The sequence below is a fragment of the Gadus morhua genome, chromosome 6 (genome assembly GCF_902167405.1).
Source record: "Gadus morhua chromosome 6, gadMor3.0, whole genome shotgun sequence".
Taxonomy (NCBI): domain Eukaryota; kingdom Metazoa; phylum Chordata; class Actinopteri; order Gadiformes; family Gadidae; genus Gadus; species Gadus morhua.
In genome coordinates, this window is record NC_044053.1 from 12,265,700 (window position 1) to 12,277,132 (window position 11,433).

Consider the following 11,433-nt stretch of genomic DNA (forward strand, 5'->3'; position numbering starts at 1 on the left):
TATGTGGTTCATGTGCTTGCTGTGCAGTGGGCTATTGTTTTGAGTCAGGGGAATTCAATGAAGTGCATGAGTGACGCAACCTTTATGTTATGCTGTCAACTTCGAAGGACAAAGTGCCATGGATTTTTCAAATTACATTTGTGAGGATGCAGACTTGCACAGACTAGAGACAATTTAATGAACCGCGCTATAACACTTCAGGAAACAACACTGGAGGGGTTTTTCTTTGAAGGCACGTGTTTAGTTTGGACGCGTTACTCAAAAACGTCTTTCAAAATAAAAGTTTAAAGTTTGTGAAATTGACCTTTGTGCCTGTACAGTGCGTGTTAACATATTGATAGGCCTACTAATATATTGGAATATAAAATATTCCTTTCTGTTAATATAAAACAGTTTGGGATAGCAACAGCAAAAATAACACTAAGAAAACTTTGGCTTCACTTATGGGATACCCTACCATCTCTGTCGTTTATAGCCTATAAGTTAACAAGGCATATCGTGTATGCATGTGCTTTATCTCCACAGTAAACTTGTGTAGCCTATGTTTTTCCACATCAACTTTATATAATTCAATCTCAAACCAAGTGTTGTTCTGGTCAGCGCACCAATCGCTAAATCACAATGACACATCGACATGGAATATGAATATGAAAAGTTACTCACCTTCAAAAAGCATGCAGTCCCACTAAAATGTGCGAGGGATATCTCTTTAAGTCGTCGGCTGGTCACACCTTCTGTCTTTAATTTCACTTTGGGTTTAACGCTCGTTCATTGCTCTCGATCCCATTGAACTAGAAGACACAACACACGCACACACACGCACGGGCAAACATGCACACAAACACACACAAAGTCAGAGGATTTCGCTGGATGGCATCACCTTAGATCCTTTTTTTTTTTTTTTTTTTTAAAGTTGCGCTGTAGGAACGGGGACGTCCTTAAACGATCGCCCCTTTTTAAAGAAAGAAACCAATAAATAAAAAGAGAAACTGGCAAACACTTACGACTTTTATCAAAACAGACGCCAAATCGGGTGGGAAAGACTTAACTGAAACCACGAACGGCATAACACGATAGAACCCTAATGATCTGATCTGTCCTGCTGCCGGTCTCAGACTTTGAATGTCTTGGTAGCCTGTGGTGCTGATGGGAGTTCTTTTTTTCCCCTTCCCTTCCCTTTGTTGTTGCTGTCACACCTAGACGGGAGCTTTGAGAATCCTTGCCCCGGACGATTGTCGCCTTACCCGTTCCCCAGCAATGCTGACCTCTGCGCCTCAATTAAAAAAAAGGAATATTGACTTGCCATATCTGTAGCCTAATATGCTGTCGCTCAAAGACAATGTATTCCCTCGCATACCCACGGAAGTTCGAGAAACGCATTCCTCTTTTCGTGCTTTAATGAGCCTGTATTGTAGGCTGGTCCTACTTTATAAAAAATATTAAAAAAAATACAGAAAATCCTTTGTTTGTGTCTTAGATTCCGCCCTTAATTCAGTCGCACTTTGACGCGTGTGTTCAGCGTGTGCCTTTACGAGCGCTTCTCACCAAATCCTCGCCAGAAGTTTAGTCCTCGCTGGAGGGGTCGCTGCTGTCTCTCTTTCTGAGGCTCTCAGTCTCTGTATGTGTGGTGGCAGAGCCACTTATGCACCACTCTGGACCAGACATCGACCAACGCCACCGCTGCCTATCAACGAGCACCGTGACGACAGCTCATTGCCAGTCACTCTTACGAGCACCCCCCTCCAGCCCCCTCCTTTCATTCATAAAGTGGAGAGGCCGGCCTCGAGACAAGGCTGTGCATATAAATGATAACGAGTTGCACACAGAGCAGCTGGTTGAATTTGGAGCAGTGAAATGTAGCGTGGGTCAGAATTGAAATGTTTTAACTTGAACTTTTAAAAATCTGACTTGTCGACATTAATCTAAAACAATATAATCGGGACCCCCCCTTTATTCTTCAATAATTAAGGGTTACCTCTTTCTTTCTCTGTCTCTTTCCCTCTCTATTATAGGCCTATCTATTTTTATATCTCACACATGCACACACACAGTCATGCAAATATTCACAACTGATTGTATCGGATTTACTGATTATTGCACATATCTAACATACTTTACTTAACTGTCGGAAAATGCAATCTTGCAGCAATCCCCCACCTTGGTGGACATCACTACTCCCAGTTGGTTCTGATGTTATCAGACACGTTCTCATCTTGTCTATCTGTTCCTACGTGTCCATTCACTAATGAATTTGACGCATGAGTCATATGCATTGGGACCTCGCTGGATGCCTCTTAATACTCAGTAGCTTTAAAGTTTTCTTTGATTAATATATATATATATATATATATATATATATATATATATATATATATATATATATATACTGGACATTTAGGAAATGTGTTCAGCCCTGCTCTAATGTATCCGCCTGCAGTCCTGTTTCATCAACCTTCCCTACTTGTAACTCAATCAGGATGTCGGGATGATTCTGTGCTCATTCATCCTATGGACCAGAACCTAAGTTCCATTGTGGTTTCCTACATACAGTGAGGGTACGGTCTTACCGATTATGCATAGGGCTTATATGACCTTGTTCCTGGATTTCCCTGAATGTAAGCTGAGGCTAAATTCACATCTAACAATGGATAGATCTCTTACCCTTACCTGTTAGATCTTATCAGAAGGTCAGTTTGCATGACACATTACCTCCTTCCATGCACATCAAACATAACCTTTATGGTTCTCTATGTCTCTCTATGTTCAAGATGCCTGTTCAGGAGATCATCTTAAACCACTGTGGTGACGGGAGAAACCTCCAGTGGGACTTGTATATTTGATCCCAAAGCCTGGACCTCAGGTTATGACCAGCAGGCCATGAGAAAACGTACTGTTTATCAAAACGTTCACGTGATATTTTCCGTGCTGCACTTAGAAATAGCCTAGGCAATGGCAATTTTTGCACAAAATAAACACTTTTAAAGATACACTTTGTGTCCTATCATTGATAAATGCTGCTGATCACTGACTTTTTTCAGGGTGTATGTGTGTGTGTGTTTTTGTGGCAGGTGCACGCGTTCCTGTGTGGTTGTGCGTGCGTGTGCATGCGTGTGCGTGCTTGCGTGTGTGTGCGCGTGCATGTGTGTGCGTGCATCTTTGTGTCCATGCAGTGCTCTCTAGAAACGGTACACCCTGGGTCATATGATTGTGTGCACAGTCTGTTCATTTACCCACACTCATCAGCCTCTTTGTCCCCTCTCACCTCCATGCTGCTCACACACAGGTGGACGGTGAACTTTTATCTCAATGTGTCTTCTGCAGCACTTTTTTGCACCAGCGCCATTGCCCTCTGCCACAGTGCTATTGATGCTGCCCTGGGGCCACAATAGGGAGACAATGGACATCTCCACACAGTTCACCCTACTGTCTATCTGTCTGTCTGTCTGTCTGTCTGTCTGTCTGTCTGTCTGTCTGTCTGTCTGTCTGTCTGTCTGTCTGTCTGTCTATCTGTCTGTCTGTCTGTCCCTCGCTCTCACCGTCTCTCCTGAGGGAGGTGAAATGCTGATCATAGAGGTGTAAGAGGACCGTGTCAGCAGATTTTCTTTTTAAAACAAAGAGATGCATTGTGCGTGTATGTGTATGTTTGTTTGTGTGTGTGTGTTTGTGTGTGTGCATGAGTGGTTGTGTGCATTGCAACCACACTCATGAGTGCATAGACATACAGACACATTGGCAGACATACCTGCATACCCACAAACACCCACACACGACACACACACATGCATGCATGTGTACGTACACCAACACAAGCACACACACACACACACACATACACACTATTGATATTGTTATTGTGTGACTCAAATCAACTAACCACACCGGTAGGGTGGGTTCACACCCTTTGTCCACTGCCCACAATGACTTATGACAGTGGGTGTGAACCGACCACAATAGCTTTCCATTCACCTCAAAGCCTCTTCATTCTTGGACAGATCCCACAAAGCACTGGCACAGGACTACCAACTGTAGTCCACTGGCCCTGCTGGGTGTTCCTCTCTTTCCCTCTGACATCACAGCCCCACAGCAAGGGCATGGCTGAGCACAAGGTCAGCCTGTTTGAGTCATCACAGTCACTAACACAGGGAGATTAGTGGGACTTGAAACATTTACTCCAGGATGATACGGTTCAGGAAAACCAGAGAGGCAGACTATCCCCTACAGGAATGTCACCGGGAGGTCAGTCCGTCCGGTACATCAGGTTAAGATGAAACTGCCGCTGTTTGATGTTTGTTGTTTGTTGTCATGAGTAACTTATGCGGAAGTTAGCATGAATGAATTTCCTGCATTGAATTACAAGCAACAGGAAGGTGGTTAAACTGCAGCCAACCAATGACATGATACTCATGATATCACTCCCATGGCGCACAATGGGGAAGAAAGACAAATGATTGTTAAAAAATCACAGATACTTGTGTATCTGTTATTTTTAGGGGCATTGGCGTGTCTTAGCTGATTAGTCTGTCTGGTCGGATTAGCTCTCGAGGTCGACCGGTTGAATTACATATCCTAGTTAGACTCCGGCTCCTCCCAGCTGATTTGTCGAGTTGTCCCTGACTAGCCGGTTGTCACCTTGCATGGTTGACTCAGCTGTATACGTGTGCGTTTAATGCTTGTATGGTTGACTCAGCTGTATGTGTGTGTGTGGGTGGGTGTGTGTGTCTGTGCGTGTGTGTGTCTGTGTGTGTGTGTGTGTGTGTGTGTGTGTGTGTGTGTGTGTGTGTGTCTGTGTGTGTGTGTGTGTGTGTGTGTGTGTGTGCGTGTGTGTGTGTGTGTGTGTGTGTGTGTGTGTGTGTGTGTGTGTGTGTGTGTGTGTGTGTGTGTGTGTGTGTGTGTGTGTGTGTGTGTGTGTGTGCGTGTGTGTGTGTGTGTGTGTGTTTATCTGTGTGCATATTTGCATGTAATACTTGCATGCTTTACTCATCCATATATGTATATGTGTATGAATAGTTGTAAGACGCTTTGGATAAAAAGCATCTGCTAAATTCCCTAAATATGGTGCATTTTTATTACAATGATACCTATTTTTGCTTATAATTGTTGTTTTTGCTTTTGATATTATTATCATTGTTTTCTATTAATCAAAAATAGCCATGGTCTCCCCTAAAGGGCAGCATGTGTTTAACTGTGAGGGAGACTAATGCTCACAGCGAACATATGTGGGATCTCTGTGGGGCCAGGTGCCCTGCTGTCAGTCTGAAAGCAAGATCAAAAGGACAAATGACCCCTATGCCGCCCATCCACCCGTGCATCGCCCTGGCAACGGATGCTGCCTTACCCCCGCCCACTTTTCAAGCTCTGTCAATGTTTCCACCAACGCCAAACTCTCTGTTCCTGCTGGGCGCCCCTGAAACGCTATGAATAGCCGCTTGCTTCTGTCCCGAGCCGCCGTCGGCCCGAGCGGGCAAGTTGTCTCGACGAGGAGCGGCGCAGGGCTTCTGACCGGCTTCACGCACGGTCGCCATGGAAACAGGGATGAGTACAGCTCCCTGTGTCCTCCCGGTAACCATTGGTTGGGGTTTATTGAAGACGGAGAGAGAGAGAGCTAGAGAGAGAGAGAAAGATAGTTATTTTATCGCTCCATCTCCCTCCTTGGTGCTTTCCTCTATTTCTGTATCTCCTTATATCAGCTCTCCTCGAGCACGCTGCTTTTTTTTTTGTTCACCACCTGGTTTCTCTTTGTCTTTGTCTCTCCCTCCCACCTCTCTTTGTCCCTCTCTCACACAGATAAACTCACACGCACACACACACATCCGCTACATAACGCACTTTAGATGGGAACTTGTCAGAGGGGAATATGAGATTAGAGAGTTTCCATCCGGGTAGTTGATGTGTTTATATGATGTGTTAGCGGAGTGCAAACCCCAGCTGTCATCCCTTCTACCTCTGTTTCCTGTATTAGTGGATCAACCTGCAGGACTACTTTGTTCCCACACATACTAATGACCATAGCAGGCAGAATATTTACTTTATATCTATAGTTATAATACAACCAAAACATTCAGTGAGGACCTCAGAAGCATTTGCCTTCATCCAAAAATATTGTTTAAGCGTACTTATAATCATAATGTAAAAATGTATCAACTCAATAAATAAGTATTAATTAATAAATGAATATACTGGAACATTCATGACGGCATAATAAACCAACAAGTAAACATCTCATAAAGCTTTAATAAATCAAACAATGTCAATAGGGGTTTGCTCACACCTGACAGAACAAACACAAGCTACCAAACCAATAATAATACACAATGCATCACCATGACTGAGGAGCTGTGTCTGATTGCTCAGTGCACCCTAACTTCCTCTGCTCTTCTGCTGCCCCCTCTTCCATTAGAGGCTGCGGTCAGCTGGGCCCCAGGAAGCCTGTGTGGGTCAACGGGGCTTTTCCGTGAGCAGACGTCCGCCTGGTTAACTGAGTGCAGTGTAGGTCTTTCTGCTTCATGTATCACTTATGTGTTTGATCACATATCGTTCACGCTGCCCCAGCCTGCTAGGCAACGGGCCGGGTTGTGTGTTTTGTGTGTATGGTGTTTGTGAGTGAGAAAATTATTAAATCGAATGGTTGTTATCTGTGTTATGGATGAGAGGCCCATGGGAGAAATCGCCTCAGCGTTCTGTCTTTTTTTAGTTAACTTATCTTTCATCACTTGTGATTTATCAATTGCTCATGGATGGCATGTGTGGCCATTAAATTAGATGTTAATACCGGTAGTGTGTCTGTATAAAATGATTCTTTCCTTTTGAGTTCAAAGTTTATTACTCCTTCAATTTAAAGTAAACTATCTATGCAACTTTTGTCTGTAAAACATACATCTAGAAACACAAGTTCTACTCAGGGACAAAAATCCATCAGTCTTATATGGAAACTTGCTCTATAAATATATCACCATGAGCCGTGCCATCCCACACACACACACACACACACACACACACACACACACACACACACACACACACACACACACACACACACACACACACACACACACACACACACACACACACACAGCAACAACGTCATCCATCCAAACAGTGGCTGGTGCTATAGCAACCATGCCATCCCAGTACAGATGGCCGGCCCTGATCATGTTTATTCTACTCAAATGTAATGCACTTAAGTCCCAATGCCTACCCATGCCTTCAAGATGATGCAACTGCAATCATGTGTAAGTGAGTTTGCCTAAGAATTTGATTGGTGGACGATTCTGTGATGGTAAAAATAAATGGTGCCAAGTGATTGTGTGTGTTATTTTTCACATGCATAGCCAGGTCTTTCAAGTCTGCTGAAGTTGGCTTGTGCATGTGAGGAGTAATATATATTTTTTGGAAGGCCTCTCTATCAATGTCATAAGCGAGCCAAATAAAGTATTACAGTTTTTCTCCATCGTTTACACACGTTTTCTGAAACTATAGCTCAATTTCTCAAAACTCTAAACACAAACCTGAGACGAGTTAATCATTTTGTCAAAACTTTACAAATTCTTCAGTAAACACAGCAACCAAATGAATATCTCTTAGAGATATATAATCTATAATATATTATATAATAGAGAGCATCAATTAAACACTGGTGTGATCAATTCAAAACACTTCCATCAGTATACTATTTACATATGTTTTGGCTTTATGAGGCCATGTTACATATTCCAATGTATAAAATTGTTTAGAAATAGCTTTCTTTTTTAAAGTTGCAATTAGGTGGTACATATAGTATAAAGACTGTTGCCATATTGTGATACAATACTGTGAATAATCATATAAATATTGCATTGGCACAATCGTATCAGAAAAGATACAATGCATATTTTACAGTACAGTAATTGCACTGAAGTAAAATGACAGGACAACACAAACACGACAGTAAGAAAATGTTTAGACTGTCTTTCGGGTATGCAATGATGAAATCGATACGATACGATACGATACGATGTGTTTTTATTCATATCGTACAATCTAGTTGTACAAATTGACATTTCATTTGAAATTAAGATATGAAATAGGAGAAAACCCAAAAAAGCTGCAAGGAGCTGCTTGTCGGCGGGGAAACCTGAGACAGGACAAGACATAGGTTAGACGGGAAACATGGACAAAAAATACATAAATAAAAAATACAGTACACAAACCCAAGGTATCGCCGCAGTATCCAAATGGATAGTGCCACGTCACCTCCCCCCCACCCCCCACCCCCCACCCCCCAAACCACAGTAGAGAAAGTACTAGAATTGCGTTATTTAGATATATTAAAAAGGTGTGATACGTGATCTTTAGACATATTTAGACAGGAATTGTTTTTTAAGCTTTGTCTTAAAGAGCTTGAACGATTTAGACATCTTTACATCTTTTTCCAGCTTATTCCATAACTGGAATCCCATTCTTATCTACTATTTGATCAATGGTGTAGGTTTCACAGCTTATGTGTTCACCCACGTCGGAGAGACTCTCATCATCTCTAGCTAGATCTTCAAAGCCCATAGCTCTGATTATGGGGTAATCCCAACAAACCCAACAAAAGTAAACAATAGTTTACTTTTCAAGCTTGCAATAACTTGTGCAGAAACTACGCCCACACAAATACAAATAACAACATAGCACACACTCATACCCCCACACTCAGATAATACATGCAGACACATGGATGTGGTACACAAGCACGTACAAAAGGTCATGAAAATCAGAACTCCTTCAAATAACTCTAGAGTGGTAAAGAGTGTCTTAAAGTTGTTTTCAAGAACTGTCAGTTAACCCTTTAAGATCAGGGGCAAGAACCCCCATGGTACTCTGTTTCTCAGGTGTTTTCTGGTAATTCTCATGCTGGGTGTCTTTAGCTTTCAGACTGTTTACTCCTGGTGGGCTGTTGGTCGTCCCCACTGTTGCACCTGCTCCAGTTGAGACTTGGAGGCCTTGTTGTTGACCTTTCCTCTGTTGAGAAGCCTCCTGGTTCTTAACATCCACTATGTCAGCAACAACTGTGTCAGCCCTCTTCTTTGCTGGTGAGCTAATGCTTGATTCAGAACTTAATGATCTGCTATCTCTTGATCTCTTTACCTGTAAGGCTTTTTCTGATTTGAGATAGAATCGAAATGAGGATATATCAACTTTGGTTGTACTTCCAAACGAGTTGGATCGTTGTCAGTTTGGCCTGGTGTCCCTCACAGTTTTGTTCCGTCTTCCCTCGTTTAGGGAATTACAAGTACAAAAAGGTAACAAAGCAAATATATTTATTTTTACTGTAATACAGTAAAATGTTCAGCTGAACTAGGCCAACAAAGAATAAAAAAAAGAATATAAATGAGGTGAAACAGATCTACATGTAAATCAGTATGTATCCCACCTCCAATCCTGATCAGGCCAAAGGACCATATCTACAACACAGTAGAGCTCACCAGGTCCTCTTTTATGCTCTGACACATGATTGAAGTGTTTTGCCAGTTGAGTTTGAACAGGTGAGAAGTGAGTTAGACTTATTGGTAATTAGTTGTTGCGTTTTGATGGCCAGTATGATCCAGGAGAACCAAGTGTGATAAATGATGAGATTTGGGCTTAGAGTTTAGCAACAATGTGAAAACAGTGGAACTCTGCTTAGAGTTTAGCAGTCTGGGGTCTTGTAGTTGATACATGAGCTTCAAGTTTTCAGAATTGTGTGTGCATAGTTCCATTTTTTGGGTTTATACAATCAAGGAAACTGTAAGAGTAGACAAACCATTGCTGTGATTCAGCTTACAATCCCAATAATCAGCATTGCAGTGATGGTGGTAATTCTCAGGCAATTCTTAGACTCAGTTTCCAATGAATAGCAATAATTCTTTTTTTTTATAACTATTTTTTCATGTCCAACACATATACCTGAACACACATGTATTACAAATGCAAAGGGGCGATTCACATTTGTTTGAGGCATCATGCAACAGGCTAGTACGATTTTTTCCAAAAATGTTATACATGGTATACATACCATAAGCATGTGAAAGGTTAGAGGTCAGGTTAAACTGGTTGGCTTGTTTGATGCCTCTATGTTTGAGACAAGGTTACATGTTTTTCATATTTTCCTGTTTGTCTGTCTCAATTTAACTCTTTTACTTTATACTTATTCTTACTATACAAGTGGTTGTCACGCTTGGATAGGTCTATAGTGCCACCTGACAGTATTTTAGTACTCACATGGGATTGAAAGATGAAGTTATTATCCTCCCTATAACAAATATGCATGATGCAATGAGTGGCAGCTTTTGAGTAGCCTATCACAGTGCTGCTACAGTGGACAGCTGTTTTGCCCAGTGAGTGGGCCCGGGGCTAGGGAGGCCGGGACATCACAGTGGATTATTGACCAATCACAAAAGCAAAACATTCTCATTTGTCCTCTCTGTACTTTATTTCATCTGCTTCACGTTTCAGCACAGTGAACTTCTGCTGACCTCGATCTGGATGTCAGCTGGATGTCAGCTGTCAGCTCTCGTTAAATCTCTTTAAATTGAGTCTGCCACCATTTCCATTTTCATTCCCCCCTTTTGTTTTTGTACGACTTCTTTCTATTTCAAGGTTCAATGGAGTTCATTACATAACAGTCATGTCCACACAAACACCACATATTGATAACATAGGCCCCTGATCTCTCCCTCTTCAGTCAGACATTGACAGAGTGTGTGTATGTGTCTGTCTGTCTGTCTGTGTATGGGCGCGTGCGTGCTTACATGCATGCGTGGGTGAGGGGGAGAGAGATAAGAGTTTAAAAAGTATAAAAATAGTACAAAATGTGTGCTTTGGTAAATAAACACTCATCATTTGACACGGTCAACAAACGGCCGTGTGACCCGTGAGTGTCTGTTGTCACGATAGGCGTCTGCCTTACATAACGTTCAGCTTTACATATATGGGTTCAAAAACAACCTTGTCAGCTGATGTTATGTGACCACTGTTGAATAACAGAACCAAAGGAGACCACTGATCTCACCCGACTCAGGCAGCGTATATTGTGAGAGACGGATGATGTTAACAAAAACTAACGGTGGAACGAATCAGCAAAGTCCCTTTGCTTTGATGTGTTGTTTATGTTTAAACTTGTCTGCGTACCCTATCTACCTTATTATGTAAAGGTCACAGGAGAAGCAAGGATCCACAATAATGAAAGATCACTTCACATTGTCAAAAAATCTAATTGAAAGTGATTTTATGTGTGTTTTTATATGTGACTGATGTGGTTGTTTTATATTATGTGACAGTCATGCTCTGACTCAGATACAATGTCAAGTTTTCGCTTCCTTTCCCAAGAGCCCCATCTATTGGCAAATACGTGATGTGCAATGAAAGTGCACATTCGTCGAATAAAACAAAACTAATACTCAACCAACTCCATCTACGATTAATTCAACGAGA

General features: G+C 42.0%; 1 protein-coding gene across 4 annotated transcripts in view; it reads right to left on the reverse strand.

Annotated features, from left to right (window-relative positions):
• Nucleotides 1–1,699, reverse strand: part of rhobtb4 (Rho related BTB domain containing 4) — a 38,134-nt gene extending 36,435 nt beyond the window's left edge. For 2 of the 4 annotated variants that reach the window (XM_030357745.1, XM_030357748.1), the window contains exons 1-2: nucleotides 1,546–1,699; nucleotides 664–791 (exon numbers count right to left, since the gene is read on the reverse strand). The gene's annotated coding sequence lies outside the window, so the exon portion shown is untranslated. The other 2 variants (XM_030357747.1, XM_030357746.1) reach the window with 2 other exon arrangements.
• Nucleotides 1,700–11,433: the final 9,734 nt, after the last annotated feature.